Genomic DNA, 19,208 nt, shown 5'->3' with positions numbered 1-19,208 from the left:
TGCATTCTTTTTGGCACAACTTTTAGCATTTTCTTATGGGTCACCAAAAGGACTTTCAATCATTTATTTATCTTCTGCATCCTGCTTGAGTTGGGAATTTAGGAATTTCTAAATAATATCAAAGACATTTTTAGTTATAAGTTTGATCTCTAAAGCAAAAGCAATTATAAAAGCTAAATTCCTGAGAGGTTGTCAAGATAACCACAGAAAAATAAACACAAGATTTTATTTAGTTCTGCTCTTAGAACGGCAAAAATACCTGAAATTAATCTTCTTTCTCCACCAAAACTCTCCTGGGAAATCATATGTGTTTGCAAAATTTGGTATAAATAACCACAAATCAGAAGTGACACTGAGCACACAAATAATAACCAATTGTTTATTCCCTTTGTGGGAACTGCAAACTGCAGGATAGATCAATAAACACAAACCAGACAGTCTCTTAATGTGCTTGGGTTTAAGTCAAGTTTCCTATACAGCCATTTCCCCTGAGAAAACATGAGACCCTTTCTCCATGGTGTGGAGATCAAAGCAACATTAGGTGCAAAGCTGCAGGTGACTGATTTCCTTGAGTACAGATTTAGAAAATGAGCAATGTGTGTTAATGCATCAACCAAATAATTTATTTACATGTAATGAAATCAAAGAACTTGAATGATTGGAGGTTGAAGCATCAGTGAGTAATCCAAGCTTAGATTTGGATAAATGTAGTACCTTTTATCTAAATATAAGTTATTTTATGTCATATTAGGTAACGTCATGATACCTAAAAAACCCTTAATTCTTTAGTGCCATCTGTTGTCCGGCCTAATCAACAAATACCGCTCATGTGATCACCATCTTTCTCAAAATAGTTATATTCTCCATGAGAAAAATCTACTTATCCCAAGAAAGACAAATCAAATATAAAACTCTGGCATATGTTATGTTTCTTTTCTTGCAGTGCACTGATGATTCCAATTTGTAACTCATGCATTTATATATATTTTAGCTCGACCACATGATCCTTTGCCTAGAGCTATGCATTAGTGAGTAACAAAGCTTGTGCACCACAAACAACAAATTCCCCAAATTTTGCTCCCCAAAGTTTACTTGCTCAGCCGCAGAAGATAACAAGCCGTGCACATCACTTGTTTTCTCTTGTCTGCACATCTGGCTGCACTTTGAGGGCCATTACAATGGCCCCACACATGTAAAAGAAACACATGCTGGAAACTTCTCTGGCACAGTGCAAAAAAGTCCCAAACTATTTTGTTTCTGTTGGGTTGGGTGGATTTTTGCATGACGATTATTAGATATGCTTCTTCAAAGTCATAAAAATAATGTGGACCAGGACGTCAATAATTTTCAACAGAATATTGCGTCAAGTAAAAGCCAAGCCAGACTCAATCCCTTTCTACCGCTCACACACACAAAAAGATTTTCTGGTGCTGGTTTATGCAGAATTATGAATGTATGTCATTTATCTTCCTTTTTTTCTGGGTTGGTATTTATTTACAAATACCTACTTGTGCCAAACTCAATCACAGTCGACGGGTCACTTAACCTAGTTTTGGCTTAACTAGAGTTTTAGTCAAGTTAAAAGAGTTGTTTCTCCACTGAGGTATTTTTGGTGTTTTAAGATGTAAAGCACTTTGAACTGCCTTGTTATGTGCTATTCAAAAAAAGTTAATCAATTAGATCTGTTGGTCAATTTTATGGTTTTCTTGAATGTTTTTATTTATCAATTAGCATCCATCCATGTTCTGAATCAACCTGATGTCTCCTCCCATTGAAATCTCCAAGATGCCCAAACTATCACAAGTGTTTGCTTCATGGTGCACCAAATTCTCTAAGCTCTTCACTTGTTTAAGGTTAGACAGAGAAAACTTATTACATCCAATTGTATCCAAGATTTTGTTGTATCAGACATAATTCATGGCCTATCGTGGACACAATGTCTGGATTATAGCACACAAAGCCCCAACGTACCAGTCCATCTTCTGTTCCAACCAACAACATAATAAAGCTGATCTGCAACAGGCAGAGAACTCACTCTCAACACAAAGAAAGCAGTCAACCGTTCTGTGGAGCACATGAAGGAACCACTTCATGTTCCAAAACCAACTACTTTGCTGTTCCCAAACCCAAAGATCCTCTTCTAAAATAAGGTTGAATCTCTGCCCATGGAAACAAAACACAGGATCAATAACAGGGAGCAACCTGGGTCTGTAGAACAACCTGAACTTCTACTTTGTGCCAAGAATGCAAATATAACTCTTACTTTGGTCATCCAAGGAGTGGATTGCCCAAAGCTACATTTCCTGAACCTCATACTCCCTCCAATCCCTCAAGAAAATTCCTCAATGGACATCCTAATCCTTCTCTGAATCCAAAAACATACATGCAGTAACTAAACTCTGATACTCGACACAGGATTTATGTTAAATGTTTCAAAGCTGTAGTCACTGAAGCATTAGCTCATAAAATGTCAGCTAAGTTAAATGATTTTCTGATTGTAATTTTCCTTTTGACAACTTTCAGTGGAGCAGCGATTATTCCTTTCATTACTGCGAGAGGTAAACCATCAAAAACTGGAACCTTTCCTATGACCACCAATGCTCAATTGTGGCTCTTTCATCCCCAACATCCAATTATAAAACACAGCTCAAGACATCTGAAGCCTCCGGAGCAGACATGGTGTGAAGAGAAATGTGCAATACGATTCCCTCTGTTCCTTCTCAGGTCATACTGACATCTTTAGCAAATTTGTCATCATGTTGCGCCAAGAGTTTGAGAACAAAGACAATGAGCAGTTATCTCTGTCATGTCGCCGCTCTGTATTTTGAGTCCCTTGCCTCAATTGTGCAGATGTGCAACACAAAGGAACAGCAGCTCTCAGAAGAGGTCGACAACAAAGCAGATCCAACACAAACAGGCTTTCTTTGTGATTGTTCAACGGACAAAACCTGAAGTAAACTCCATTATATAAGAATTTCTTTGTTTTTATCCATCTCTTTCATGTTGGTCTCTTATTGCACAACATGCTCCTCTGACCCACCAACTGTCTGCACATCTGCATTACGACATCCATCAAACTTCTCCAGTATCTTATTGCTTATTAACTTATGAACAAATTAATAAAATCATTATTATTTTGGTAAATATGTAAATCAGTCATCAAATTAAGGGGTAGGATTAAATAAGCTTTTGATCGTTCCATCTTTTCAAACAAGAAAGTAGTGGTTTTGTTTTTATAAACCTGTTTGAAATAAATAAATCAAATCAAAATTAATGATCAATTATTCATGGAAGTTAGAAAATGTTGAAACAATGAATTGCTCTCATCATGGCATGTCTACAACTTCCTTTCTGTTGAAGCTTCTCTTAAAATAACTGCTGAAGTAGACAAATACAAGACTTACAAAAAGCAAAATCTAAATAAAAACAAATGTTTCTGATGTCCTCTAGGTAGAAAAAGAAGGCAAATAAAATTTTTTTATAAAAATTACAAAAAATGCACAAAAATTAGATAAAAAATATATTTTTTTACAACTAATACTTAATAAAATGTAGCTTTTTATGACCAACAAATTTGCTTACAATTTAGTGCACTACTCTACTAACTGTATTTATTCAAATTTAGATGTCTAATAAATCCAGTCAGAAGTAAGTTTCTTGTGTTTCACAATCTAAGGTGCTCCCGCTCAGATGCAGTGATCCGGTTATTAAATATTTCTTAAAGTTAATTTTTAAGCTCCAGATTGCCCTTTCATATATTTTGTCACATATATAAACTATTCCTTCTCTCCATCTGACAGGCCGACAGAAACTTTACTCGATTACATTTTTCTGTAATCCTTCAGCAGATTTGTAAACTTTGCTGCAACACAGTGAAGAACTGACATAACACAGTTTGTCAGGATTCAAAATAACTTGTGAAGAACCCTGCTGGGAAACAGGAAATGTCTTTTATGTGGGCTGCTTTCATTCAATAAATAATTCATATTACAAATTATCATCTGATAATTTAAGCTGCTTTTGTTCCTGTAAATACTTTCATGTCAACAAATACATTTTAAATTCCCATTTGTGCGACATTGGATGTGTTGGGATTACTTTTGTCTCATGGATAAAACATCCGTGTTTTTTTTTATGCTTCCATTGAAACAACACTGTCAGCATCAAAGAATCACTAATTATACCATGAACTATTCAGGACTTTACTTCTGCAGCCAGTTGTAGGTAGGTGTAAAATGGTTCTGCCTTGAGGTTTTTTATTGCATTTTCTGCTCATAAATACAAACATTCTGCTTGGAATTTGGAGACATGTCCGTAGTTCATAGAATAAAAGAACAACGTTCATTTTACTCAAACACAGACACACTCCACTCCAGCATTTAGTCCAGCCCAGCATTTCTATCCATCAGCGTTTCAATCACATTGGTTGTTCTTGGCTGTTGACTAATTACAGATTAAAATCTTTACTCATGTTTGAAGATGCCAATAATTTCATAGATTAAAACAACAATTAATATCCAGTTAGATGGCAATAAATTCCCATTCTTCAAACAATGAAGGTTAAAAACTCAAAACTTGTTGACCAAAAACATGTAGGTCTGGTATGACTAAAAAAGTGAACAATAAATAAACCAATAAATACTTACATTTACAATCCCTTAAAAAGACACATCATACTATTTAAAAATATTTAAAAATGGCTAAAAATACAAATAGTTTCCATTGACTATAAGACTAATGTTCTCAGTGATATAAGCTTTTCCTAACATTCCACATCAAAATTAAGTGAAGAAGTAAGAGCAATTCATGCTGATATCAATATCTGTATCGGCAAATACTAAAAGCTACAATATTCATATCATCACAGAAGAGAAAAAGTTGTGTCGGGACACCAATAATGATAAAATAATCCCTTAAACTTTAAACAATCTGAACAATTTTATGTTTCTGGGTCTCCACCATCAGTTTCAGCTCTACTCCAAAAATGAAACTTAAATTTAAGTTATAAACTGCATCAAAGAATGATCCTGTCTTCTTTCTAATTAATAAATAGTGACAATGATGAAACGTGCTTCTGCTTAAACTGAGATTGTGGCAGTGAACGGATGGGAGTCATGGGACGCACCAGACAAGTCACGAGTCTATTATAAGACGGGCAATTGAACTGAGGAGTTTCTTTTGGCAAGGCTTCAGTGCTAACATTGGTGCTACTGCTTTTAGCCACAGGTTTCAAATCTGAGCTGCTTTGAGAAATTCTCAGCCAACCAGGGATGCCAGAAGTGAACTCAGGTTCAACTCAGCCCCCCTGCTGCCACCACAATATTAAAACATAATGACATTACTACGTGGGTTTTTCACTTACTCAAAACACTTGGGACGCTCTCATGCTCTTTCAAGACGGAGAGCGCACACCGTTCTCTACAGCCCCCTGCAGACCTCATCAAGATGGTGTAGAGACCACCCATCCTGGCTGATTCTTTTAACATCGAAGTGTGGCCTGCAAGCTGGGTACTGCTACTACGTGAACAATTTGTCCAAACTGGTAAGAAGTAAAATAATTACCTGATTGATGTCTTGGGCATTTTGCTGTACTCATATTTTAGGTCTTTAGGATAAGAAATGTGATTTTTGTTCTTGTTTGATTTGCTAAATGTTCTGTGAAACCTGCCGGTAAAATATCATGGACTGTAAAAACTGTAAAGACTAGCACTTTTTCATGGCTTTAGTTTTAACTTCAAATTTCTATTGAACATGATGGAAAGTCCAATGTTGAATCAATACTTCACATATTTTCTGCTGCTTTTAAACTCCATATGGAAGTCTTCTGTCATTTTCTTACACTTGGCAAGAAAAGGAGTCAGTCTCTCTTTCCTGTGCATGGGAATTTCTGCAGCAACTTCTCACTTACAGGCTGACAACTTTTATGACAGATTTCCTGCCGTTTTTAGATCGAGGTTCTCATCACCTGTCGATCACCTCCAGACTGCACTGATTATCCCATGATACAACTGTAGACATATTCAGCACAGGAGACAGGAAGGGGAGAATGTATCCGTGGGGTAAATTTGGTAAAACACATAGCCATTAGCGGTATTTAATGATGTTTCTAAGGAAATTAAGTGATTAAAACTAGCGTTGTAGATGCTACATTTTGGGTGAGGTGACTGTAAACCCTCGACCCAAATGTTCCATTTTTATCCACCACCAGATGGTTTGTACCAGAAACTACTACAACCCAAGCAAGTCTACAGGAAAATGAAACTAGCAAGAGCTCATCTCATGTCCAATGCATAACATATCATACAGTTGCGTGTTTTGAAATGGAAGCCACACCAGTTCCTTTCCTCACTCTATTACTTGTCGTCTTTGACAAAATCAAAATGGTCACAGGACTCAGATTTAAACCCTGCAATATTTATGCATGTGGAGCCCTGCTTGGCTGAGCCCACCTGAGCCACTGAATCTTGGCTGCCACTCAAAAGGACTTGGATTTCTTTTATCTTGGCCTACATGCATTTGTAGTTTTTTTCTTTATTTCTTTCTCCAGGCAGTTGTGAAATGAAGTCCTGTCAATTGCTTGCCTTGTGTTTGAACTTCTACAAACAGAAAAAAAATATGTATTTATGCATATCCATGTGGCTGGAAACATGTCCAGATTTGGGTGTTTCATAAACAGAGCAACAAAGCTGTAGTATTTATATTTAGTTGGTAAATAAGACAAATAAAATGATTTTAAGGTGAGATTGTCCTTAATAGGGCAGGGTATAAATCATTTCAGAGAACAGATGGAAGAAACCCCCAAGAGATGATGCTGTACCCTTGTGAAAACAATATGGGACCTATATATTTTGTCAAGGTTTGGACCAAGTAACACTGCCAGGTGCAAAAGCTTATCATAAAAAAATAAAAGTTCATAATATCCAAATAATAGTGTGTAAAGAAACAGACCAAGTCAGGCTATTTAGGGACGTAAAGAACTAAAGATTGAGTTTGGTGCGAGCGGCTGCCTTTTTTATGCTACTCAATCTAAAACAACTTAAATTTAGACGTCTAATAAACATTTAAAAAAACGATTCTACATGTTGAAAACATAATCTGATGGAAATGTGTTAGTAATTGAGATGTTATTATTTATGGGTAGTTCCTTCTGGTTAAAATAAGCCTATGTTTGTATTTCAAGCAAACATCAAAAGACAGCAGAAAAATTTTCACATTTAAATAAAATAATCCATGTCTGCGAATAATTTAGACATTAATCAGACTTTAATCAGTCCAGAAAGAAACACATTTATTTTCTCTGGCCTTTAACACCAATTAAAGAGAAACAGTAAAGGAGAGAAGAAAATGGCTGCAGCTAAAATGAAGTATTGTTTATTTTTTCTTCATATTATTACCGTTTGGTATCTTTGTCAATTGTATAATTGTCTTATTATTTTTTTACTTAACTTAATTTTATTTTCCATTTTATCATTTATCTACTTGGGATATTGTGAGGCAATTTAGTCAGCTGAGGCTGTTAAAAATGCGCTACACAAATAAACTTTGACTTGAAATTGGTCTCACTTGGTCCCCTTTCGATTTTCAGAATCCAAATTTTGATATTCAGAAATATATAGCTGTCCATCCTGTTCTGGACAGGCATCTATCTTAGACCTTTGTGGCGCAATTCTTGTCCTGCAGAAAACTGTGGATAGCCAAACCACAAATAAAACTCTGTGTTGTGAATTAAACATGCATCAAGAATTGAAGGTCAGCTAAAGTTATGGCATATGTAATCTGCAAAGAATGGACTTTCACATTTCAGCAGCAGGGAAACTATCCAGCCTACATCAGACCATCTTCCTCCATAACATTCAGAACCTGTCTGGTCTGATATGACAGCACCAAATGCTAATATAAACAATTATGCTACTTATTTAAAATTATGATAAAACAAAGAAAAAGAAAAAATCACAAACCACTGACTGACTTGTGATTAATAATCAAAATGCATAACAATATGCAGATGTATTGCGAAAATAGAATATAAAAAACTCCAAGAATGAACAAGAAAGCTGAATAAAAAGAACAGATGGGAACAACATACCTGTACAGAATGGAAGTTAACATTTCAGCAGCACAGAAAATATTCAGCCGCCATCAGTCCACCTGCCATAGCGAAGAAACGACATTAGCTAGCTAACTCATACGCGGCAAAACTGCGGTCCAACACTCGACAAATACATTCATTCTTCTGCCAAAATATGTAGAAAAACTGAAATTAACATTATACAAACACACTAGCAAAAATTTTGTCATCTACAGCAACTTTTTTAAATAAGACACCGACAGAAACGAGGTGAGAAACTCACCTTCTGCCATGGCAGCCAGGAACAGGGTGGTGAAGGAGGAAGTGACGTCACTGGTTATGACCGCCACAATAAAACAAGTCTAAACTTTCCCAAAATTATTACACAAATTTTGTCTAAAAGTGATTCCAAGATTTTAAAAAATGAAAGACAATAAAATACATGAATAAATTTTAAATTTTTGGTGGAATGCATGAGGTTTTCTGTCTTCTGTACTACATGTGCAATATTTTCCATTGTATATTCAGGGATACTGGATGTGTTTGACAAAAGATGTTGAATGTTGAGCGATCAGGGAGAAGGAAAATGTAGTTGTGGAAGGAGTTAAATTGCTGACAGTTTATGTATTAGAGAATGACGATTGGGACAGGATCAACAGCCACCAGTATCTACAAGCCAAACAGGAAGTTTTAACCAATTACAGAAATTCATTTTCATTTTGCTGGTTAGGTTGAAAAAAGGCTCAAACAAACAGATAAAATCAATTTGTTGATGCAGCAGCACTTAATAAGTTGTGAAAATTGACTGACTGGGGAAATAAGTTGTAGTCACTTTATTCTTAAAATGCTTTTTGTCTAATAAATTTGCCCCTTCCAGTGTTTTACATGTGTACGCAAAATTCCATAGGGGGTTGTGTATGCAGGAAAGCTGCATGGTAAACAGCAGAAGGGCCATGTTGGGGAATCAACATTTTAAGAGAAGGAGATGGGAAAACCATCTGTATTCGCAGATGACAATGACTGCAGGCTGCCTCCCGGAGCACCAAATCAATGAAATAATCGGGCATTTGCAACAGCTGGCTTTATCTGGTTTTGTGTTTCGGACTTTAACATTTTCAAGCTAAGATATTTCTATTAGAAAACCACAAGGTGTCTGAGGTCATGGCCAGCAATCTTCTTTGTCGAAGTAAACTTCACCTCACCTGAAAACATTTGATTGGCAACAGAGCAGACTCTATTTTTTCCTTAAAATGTTCTTTTATCATGATGTCATTCACTCTGGAATAATATCAGACCACAGAATTGAATCTTTCACCAAACAATGGAGATCAAGGGTTGGTTTTTTTATTCATTCATTGTTTCATACCACACCTAACTGTAAATCTTGTTGCTAAAACAAAATTACTTTTTTCCAGGAATGTTGCATTCCTTCGATCAAAGTTTACTAATTGTTCTTTTCTGTAAACAACAACAAATGAATAAAAATAGTTTTATGCAGGATAAGAAATTAGAGATTTTGTCTCTTGATAACTAGTCCTGTACTTGCAGTTCTGCTGACAAAGGTGTTTCTATTTGGAGAACCACCGGCTGATTAATTGGTCAGCTATGCAGCAACTGGGGTCCTGAGACCCGACTGGAAAATGGCTACAAGAAAACTTTATTTGGCTTTAATGACAAAATGCTTTCATTGGCCTATGTGTCCAACCAGATTAACACTGAGGCTTAACAGAGAGGTCCAGCCATGTCAAGCAAACCACCCACACATATCATTAGCATGACATTAGCAGAGACCTTGACCATAAAGGCAAAGAATGGAGCCAACAAAGTTATGCAAAACAAATGTACAGGTGCCAAATACAACAAAGCAAAATATGTGTTCTGATTTTTGCTTTTCTGTGGTCTACATTTATTAAGTTGAAGTTGATAGTAGCACAAAGGCTTGCATTTTTACTACATATCTATAGTCTTATATGGGTTTCACAATGTCCAACTCTCATTTCCCATGAAATGTGACCATATCGACGCCTAAATAGTTCAAGACTTGCTCCATTTGTGTTTATATCACATCGCTGTGCTCAGATTCTGAGAGCAGCTGCATCTGGCCTCTCAGCAAATTGTGCCTGAAATTGGCAATGTGGTCCGAAACAGGTCTGAAAGTAAATGGAAAAAAGGTACAACGCAGATCTCCCACTCCTCTATACCCACCGCAGGTGAATTTCTCCCAGATCTACAAGACTGCCTTGTTTTTCTGTCACAACTGGTTCCCAGAAAAGGTCAGTAAGTCTTTAAATGCAGAGCCAAGAGGCCTGGAGGAATCCACACACAAACATGGCGTCTGCATCCTTTTCTTTAGTCCGTCTCTTTCTGCTGTAAATTGGCTTGATTTATATATGGGATGTCTGTTCTTCAGGAAGAGTTTGAATTTCACCGATCTAGGAAAAAAATGTCTAACTGAGTGGCATTGTGGGCTGGCTTTCATTATGAACTGAAATCCATTTAGTTTTTTTTTTTTTTCCGGTTGACCATTCTCTGGGGTTTTGAGTCCAAGAATGAGCAGGAGATACGTCTTCCTTAGCTGGACACAAGCTTTGGTTTTTACAGAGGCAGTAACTGGAAACACGGCCATGCATCAACGCCAAAAGCTTGGAGAAATGTACCTTTTGTGGTTAGTTTTTGGAGGGGAGCCAGCTCTGTGGGCCATGCTGCTACTTTATCCTTCCAGTTTCAAACCTTGAGTATGCTAAAGCTGCGGATGAATTCAGCTCTTATCACTTCGTACTTCATCTCTTGCATTGTGAATACCCATCCAGTGCAGATCCCTCGCTTCTAAAGTTGAATTACTACCGTGACCTTTGCATCAGAACCCGCTGTTGTGCCAAAAATCTTATTTTTAAAGAACAAAAGAGCTTAAGGGCATAAATCGCTAAAAAGAAATGGCTAAAATTTGGACACAACTCAACAAAACCTATTTGCTTTTACATAAAACCTTAATTCTCATCCTCGTCTGCCCCGAGGTAATGAATAAGTTATCTGAGCAGAACCGCTTGGATTACTGAACTGACCCAATGGGAATAAAATCAGAGGCTGTTTGGCCGTATCTACAGCCTCAGTTTCTTCTAATAAGTTTTTATTTCTTGTCAGAAAGACATTAGAGCAACTACACAGAGCTGCAAAGACAAAGACGAAATGGGAAAGTAAAAATGGGGTAAGAATAAGGACAAAACAGTAAGTTCTAAACTATGTCAGGCAATTTTATTGATTAAAGAAACAAATAAACATAAAAACTGGGAGGTTTTCTCTCTTGCCCTGTGACAGATTAGCCACCTAGAAAGTTAACTTTCCTACAATAGATCAATTTCATGTTTTTAATCACAGTTTTGTTCCTCTTTAAATTCTAAATTGGGTTTTTAGGAAAAGATTGACCATAAAAAGTCTTAAAGCACATGTTTAAGCCACAACCCAAGAAAAAAAGAAAACATTTTCAGAGAAAAAGTTTCTTCCTCTAAAAACTGGGGGCAAACACTGAGGTTGGTTTGCTGACGTTACAAATTCGCTGCAATAATTTTCTATATATTTTATATAATCTGGTGAGCAAACTGCATAGTAAGGTTTTTTACATCTCCTGACTCATGTGATCAACAATTGGATGTTGTTTGATCTCCACTACTGCTGGAGATGACAAAGACGACGACAGGAAATGGTAAGAGGATGACGGCGGCTCTTCATTTTTACTGACATATTGCATAAACAAACTGATTTTCACTGTTTGTTATTTAATGGAAACAATTGAATTGCAAAATTGTTATTTATTTTACATTAGCAGAATATCAAGAAAGTTTTGCGTAAATTTGTTATGAAAGTGCAGCTACTGAGAACTGAGAAAACATGATTCGTACTCGGAAAACCCAGCACTGAAACAAGGTAATTGTGCTTCAGTGCTTCATTTGAGTAAATTTCTGTATTTTGTATTATACCAAATGTGGAAAATGTCTCAGTTTTTCCATTTTTTGAGAGAGCTGAGTATTGAAAATCCAGTGGGAGGTTGTGATATGACAGATCTGTCACAGCCAGCCAACTCACTGTGGTTCTTCAACTAAGAAATGCCTGAGCTGCAGGCATGCCCTTGGGATGTGCTCTTAAAAATAGCGGCCGAATATGCAGCTGCATAATTGGAATATTAGATAAACTCAAAGAAATGTGAGTTATGACAACCACCTTGAAGGAGAGGCAGTAAAAATAAAAAATAAAAAACCTTGCACTGGTGGAGAGAGGCAGAAAGGGAGAGACGGAGGGAGGACAAGAGAGAGGTGGAAGGGGTGTAGCGATATATCTTTTAGCCTCCCCAGCCCTTATTTTCCACAATGATTGGAGGCCCTCTGTAGATGATGAGGGAGGCAGCTGTGAGAGTGTAGAGGCTCTGCAGGTTCACAGCAAAGTCAACACCGTTCAATCCCTCTAAACCCTCACACTGCTCACCGCAGAGCAGCATGCCAAAATAAAGCCAAGTCTGCCTGTGCAGAAATGTGGCTTGTGCTTGTGTTTCCCACTGTCTCTCCATGTTCACGTGTGTTCAAAAGCCTCAACGCTCACGTCTAATCCAGAACCATGTGGGGTGGAGTGTGTCTACAAATGTTCTCAGTTTCTGAAGCGAAGCCCAGGGTTTGATATGCGAGAGCACCTGTGGCATTCACTTCCCCGCAGGATGAATCCTAATCTTCTAAAATCTCCAGCGCTGCAGGCGGGTTGTTACCGTGTTGATTCAGATTTTCCCTTTCAGTGGAAGGGTCAGCACATAATTGACATTAATGAGGATTAATCTGAAGTATTGCTCCATTTAGTCCAAACCTCACCCAGCCCTGATTTCACAAAGAGTCACTAAAGCCCCAAACTGTTCCGCACAAAAATGTCTGACACTGAGTCTCCAGATTGAGTAAAAGAAAACATAAGGAAGATTGTAAAAATGAATCTATATGGTTTCACAGTATTGAAGGGGGAAGTTAGAAGCATATTTAGAGGAAGTCTGAAGTAGATTTCAGCAGACGACTGCGGATTGCAAACCCATGTGTTTAGAAACCTAACTACTCTGAGCCTTTATGAACAGTTTAGAAGTTGTTTGCATGTATTTTAAATCAAGTACAGCTAACTAGAAACATAAAATCACTTTGGACAATAAAAATGTTTTGACTAAATTAGCAGAAAATGGGAAACTGGAGTTTTAAGTGACATGTAACTCATCGGAAGATGAATGAAAGATAAGCAGTGAGTAGAACATATTGTTCTAATGAAATTGATATATTCTAAAATATAGAGAGATACTCTTACACAAAGATACAACAACTCACTACAGTGTCAAAGGTCACAAGTCTGCAGATTCCGTATGTTGAGTGCAGGTTTGGTCATGTTGCATTTATGAGGCGTTTTTCTGTTTCATTAACTCATCCAGCCAGAGAGCCGAGGTTGCCTCAGGTTGCAATCCCAGTCAAAGAGAATAGAGAAAATACTGTGTGAATCCCACATCCAGCTCCTGCTGCAAAGCCAGTAAAGAAACAAAGCTACACAATATTTGCAAGTATAATTCGGTCTCAGGGGCAGAGACTGTGTAACACTGCTTGCGCTCTGAGACATTTTCTTTGGTTTTGGATTTTTTGCGGCAGTTGCAAATGGAGATATTGACCCCTCGGATCTTCCCTCCGGGTCAGCGTGGAAAGCTCAGTGGATGCGCTGACTGTAAACAGACACGGCACCGGGTTTGATTGGAGACAAGCAGCTTCTCTCTAATCAGCTCTCCATCCTCTCCAGGGCCTCTGTTTCCAAGGCAGCCGTGTGCTATTCACACTGTTTCACTCGGCTGCAGAAATAGAGCCGATAACACTGCGGGTGAAGAATGGAAGAATAGAATGTCTACTTTGAAGGGTTCTAGATGACATTCTGGATAACATTTTCAATTACTTGTTGTTCAAGTTGATTGTTGAAGTGATATCTCAACTGCTGCTTGTCAGATGGCCATGAAACGCAGCAGAAGCATGAAGAGCGCGCTGTCCACCACATTTCTGCCAACATATAGCTGTTTCGAAGTCTTGAAAAGATGAATACTGATCTTCCTCGTTCAACTTTGTTCTATTTTTGCTCATAAACCATCCACAAGAGACATAGTCTTTGATCACAGTTTTTAATTAATGTGGGTTTCACTGATGACAATGAGAAAAAAAACATATATTTTCCTCAATTTCTTTTTTTTTTGGAACAAAAACGATCACATTGTCACTTCCCTAAAATAAAGTCATTTTGTGAGTGTGCCGAAATTATCTTTTGGAGTTAAAGATGTTTTTTATTTCTTTTGCATAAATAATTTTTAGCAAAAAATGACTCAGACCATTAATTTAGGAAGGGTGTGATATCCAAAGCTGTAATAACTGGACGTCAAAATACCCATTATTGTTCCTGCAATGCTAAAGTAACTCATCACTTCATTTGGCTTTAGTTAATGAAGCAGCATCGGATCATTTAGCATAAAACTGCTAATGATGGGGAAAAAAAGCCCCATCTTCAATAGATCATAACTACTAATATTCCTCCTACTTTGTACATACAAAAAGAAACAATAGTTAATAATAAATTATGCAAATAATCACAAAATGTGGTCAAACGACACAAACGGAGCCACTGAGCAAATGGTTTAGCTGTAGTTTAACCAATCGACCAATCGATTTAGTTTCAGCAACAAGGCAGTTCAAATGAAAACATCTTAAACACAACTTACAGTCAACACACTGCAAAAACACAAAATCTCACACAGTGTTATCTGTTTAGTTTCTAGTGCAAATATCTTAATAGTCTTGAACTGCAAGAAAACTAACTTACAAATAATTTGTCAGCAAGATATAGGAGTCAATAATTCCTTAAGGTCGATACCCGACAAAATGAGACTTTTGCTCATTTTGTCAAGTTACAAACCACAAATACGATGTTTTAATGGTCATAAGCCCAACATGAAGAACGATGCAGTCGTGAAGGATTTAGTTTTCATTTTTCTTTTTGTAGGAAATAAAAATGTAAAAAATTTGACATGCTCTTATTTTGAGTCCCTGTTGACATTAGTAACTCAGGAGGAGCTGCAGACATCCGTAGTTCAGGTGGAAGAAATTGTCATCAAGACAACTATTACTCATGCCTTTAAGAGGAAAATTATCTTCCTGTCTGAAGGCAATCAAGCATTTGAGCTTTGTAAGATTGGAGCATTTTAATTCTTGTTTACCAATAATTTCAAAAACTCTGCTTCTTCAAAGACTTTGGTTTTTGGTGACTCTGAGCGGTTTTCTATTTTTGAATGACAACATCTACATCATCTGAAAGCTCTGAGTCACACAGAAATGTCTTGTGACCTTGGAAAACTGATGTTAAAAAAACATTAGTTCTCAGAATATGTCCCTGTATCTTCTTCACCTGCCATCCTGGTTGATGTTCTTATGTTTCTGTGATTTTGAAGGAATGCATTAAGATGCTGCAGTGCAGCGGAGCTCAAGCTTTTTGAGACCAAGATCTACTTTTTCTCCCACCAGCCGACTGAGATCTACCTCACGACACGAAGACATAAAAATTGTAAAATAAACCCTATTGACTCATTTTCTATACAAATATACATCAGTTATATCAGAAATGATAAAGTGACAGGAAACATAATGCAGTTTCTTCCTCAGTGAGATTCTGACACTGGGAGCAGGTTACTGGTTTCTCAGTCAGAAGCTGGTTGCAAACCTGAGGCCAGTAGCTGTCAGTCAGTTCTGGTAAATCTGAACTTTGATTAGCTCATTTAAATACCTGCTCTTCTAGTCAGTTGGTCTTTGAGTCACCTTTTTATCTGTTAATGAATCCGGGACGCATCTTCACAATAATTACTGAGAATACTCGTTTTAACACGTGTTGTTGATTTTTTTAAAATTCTTCTTCAATGAAGCTACAAACATTTAGGATCTTGGTGAATATTTTGATAAGCCTGTCAGAGGAAGTTCTGGTCTCAGCGTCCTGGAGGCCTTCAGTTTGTCACCTGCTGCAGCGATCGACTCAAAACCTTCCCGCGATCGACCGGTTGACCGCGATCCACGCATTGAGCACCCCTGCTGTAGTGGATAGTCTTGGTTCTTGTTTTCCTCAGTATTGTTTCTGGACCTGAATCAGCCTGTTGCAGATATCGTGACGTCGGTAAAATCAGAGGTTTCAAAGTTTTCTGCAGGTGTTTATCCCCCCAGACGCCCCTGGACTCATGACAGGAAAGAGCCAGAGACAAAAAATTCATAAGAGTTTTGTATTTCTGCCTGCCATGTGCCAACCTGCTTTTGAGTTTTGTGCTGGAATGGAGAATTTCTGCAGAACTTTCATAGTTTTCAGTTGTTGTGAAACGTCTGTGCTGCAGTATGGAAACTCATTAACCGCCAAAATGGGAGGAGTTTTCAACTGTTCCTGATTAAAAAGAAATTCACATTTCTGCTATCAGAGGAAAACACTCAACATAAATGTTTTTGATCGTGGCTCCATTTCGACCCTCTGACTTTACCCAGTGAGACGTAATAATACTGTTTCTGTATCCACCTCTGGAGTACAAGCAAAAAAATAAAATAAAAAATAAAAAGCCATCACAGGCACTCATCTCTCCACCCTCAATCGTTCATGCTCCACTGCCAAGTCAGAGGTCTAATTATGCATTTGAGCATGAGAGTTTAATTTGTGCTTTTCATTTGGAGTGATTGGCACTCGCATAAGTTATGCTGAATGCTGTTTAACTACAGAGGACGCAGGCGGTATTCACCGTGCTCCATCACAGAGGTTATTCCCTCTGCTGCTGCATCTCTGCTGCACGATCTCACAGCAAGCAGGACGTTTTCAACTGAAAAGGCTCTGCTTTGCTTTACATGGTTCCATCAGAACTAGTGACATGTATTGGAAAATGTAAACATTATTATTATTAAAGGCTTTGAGATCAAACAAACAAAACATTGCTGCATGAATACTTGATAGATTTTTCTTTTTATGTTTCAGTGTTGCAGATTATACTATATTGTCAATCAATACTACAATATATTTCGATAATAATAATATATAAATGCATGGGAATCTAATCAGCAAGTGGAGTAAACACAAATTGTAAATTGAATAGGCTTGTCAACTAATAACCTGGTTTATTGAGTTTATGACATAATTGCAATTCCTTTTTCTTTACCTATAAGTACTGAAAGTATGATTCATACATAGATCATAATTAGCTTTCCATTGCACAACAAAATATTCTTGGTAGAACAAATAATATCCACATGTGGCCATTGATTACATGAACGTCTAAGTCAGACATAAGAATGTTTTCCTTTATAGCATTTAAATATTTGAAACAATTTCTATGTGTACAAAACATCACAGTAAATGTCTGCAGAGTCAATCTGTTGATATATTAGTTTAACTTCTTTGAAATGACTTTTGAGGCTAAAAATTATGTTGCTGTGAAAAAACAAAAACATGTTTTTTTATGACTTGCTGAACTGTAGAAGAGTTAAACACTCAGAATAAAACACAAACTGCTTATGTGGAAAAAAGTGAGACTTGCACGACCACTAAAATGTTCGCTAACATAAAGTTAAACAATCTGTTGGCACAACACTGATGAAAGTTTCTGCACATTACTGTGGCAATATTACCAGAGAGCCAGAGCAGAAGTCACAATTTTATCAGTTTAGAGTTTTTAAATATTAGTTTTTGTAACAATTGGTCACTATTTACCGTGGAGATTTCATCAAATAAATCCACTCTGTAAACTTGAACCTGGATAGTTATTGTTCAATGAACTGAAGTCATAATTTGGCATTTTGAACATGACATTGTTACTCTGTCTCATCGTGCAGCTGCACCTCAGCTGTTTGTTCTTATTGTTTTATTTCTTTTCACCGTTTCACATATTTCTGGATTTCAGCCATGAGCAAGCAAAACACTGTGAGGGAACAGAAGGAACACAGCTGAAAAATAAAACCTGCACAACTGATTTGATTTGCAGAAAACGTTTTCCAAAGATTTTTTTGTTGATTTTTTTTTGCTGGACCGTCTGGGTCCAGCAAATCCAAAAACATTTATTTTAGCTGCAAAACTCACAGTCGATATTATTTTAAAGCCATTTTTATGGAAAGCGTTTAGTTGTTTGGAGGCAGACATTTGCAGTAGAAGAAGACAATGATTTCTGCTGTTCTTGGCAATCAGTGTCCTGATTGGACTGAAATGATTGGAGCTGGACTCCTTGACTTTAGTCAGCTAATCGTTTTTGGTAGAAAACATTGTCAGAATGAGTTTTGTTGTGAGGCTGTCTGCATCTGATAAATCATCCTAATAAAAAAATAAACTGTAATAAACAAACATTTTCAGCAACAGCTACAGTTATAGGCTCACAAATTCCACTTTAGCTGCTGGATATGAGTTTGATTCAGATGAAACAGACTGAAATAGATGCAAAAATAAGCACTATGATAAAATGCATTTAGACTGTACCTCTCTGAAACTATAACAATCACACCTTCCTCCACCTGTAGTTTTTCTGCCGCTGTGAGAGCCAGCAGCACCGCCTCCATCCTGGAGGTTTTCTTCTCGTCTCCATTCTTTCTCTGCTCTCTCTCCTCCATCCCCCCGTTTTTCTCCTCAGCGCTCCCCGCCTGAAAGCTGCAGCTCCGAACAATTTCCTTCCTTTCCTCAGAAGCAGATCCCCATGTGGTCAGACACATTACAGGAGAACTCCGCCTGTTTCTGGCTGCTTATTACCCAACGCCAATATGTTTTCATTTTGGGTGCACAGAAACCCCACACTCACAAATAATTCCCTGATTAAACAATTTGTAAAAGGGAGGAGGCAGGCAGATGTTGGTAACAGAAAATTGCTGCTCTCAGGGTTTGGAGAAGCAGCACTGGCTCTTTGTAATCGTACTCGCGTGTCTGTTGTGATTATATTTAACGCTGTGCAGCTCTGGCTCCATAAACTCCTTCTAGGAGGTAATAATGGTGACATCGGTGAGTTGAGCCTCAGACGTCAGTTATGTGTCAGTCAAGCTTTGTGTGAAGAAGAAGAAGCACAAAGATCCAAACCAGAATTAGAGAAGGCAGAGGAGAGAGTTTG

General features: G+C 37.4%; 1 long non-coding RNA gene across 1 annotated transcript in view; it reads right to left on the bottom strand.

Moving 5' to 3' along the window:
- LOC129374518 (uncharacterized) overlaps window positions 1-8,397 on the bottom strand; it is a 49,495-nt gene extending 41,098 nt beyond the window's left edge. Inside the window, exons 1-2 of the long non-coding RNA XR_008607508.1 lie at window positions 8,352-8,397; window positions 8,087-8,148 (exon numbers count right to left, since the gene is read on the bottom strand). This is a non-coding gene — a long non-coding RNA (uncharacterized LOC129374518). The remainder of the gene's footprint in view (window positions 1-8,086; window positions 8,149-8,351) is intronic.
- Between the last annotated feature and the right edge of the window lie 10,811 nt (window positions 8,398-19,208).

This window comes from Poeciliopsis prolifica, unplaced genomic scaffold (assembly GCF_027474105.1).
Source record: "Poeciliopsis prolifica strain line A6 unplaced genomic scaffold, Auburn_PproV2 SCAFFOLD036, whole genome shotgun sequence".
Lineage (NCBI taxonomy): Eukaryota > Metazoa > Chordata > Actinopteri > Cyprinodontiformes > Poeciliidae > Poeciliopsis > Poeciliopsis prolifica.
This window is presented reverse-complemented; position numbering and strand designations above follow the sequence as displayed.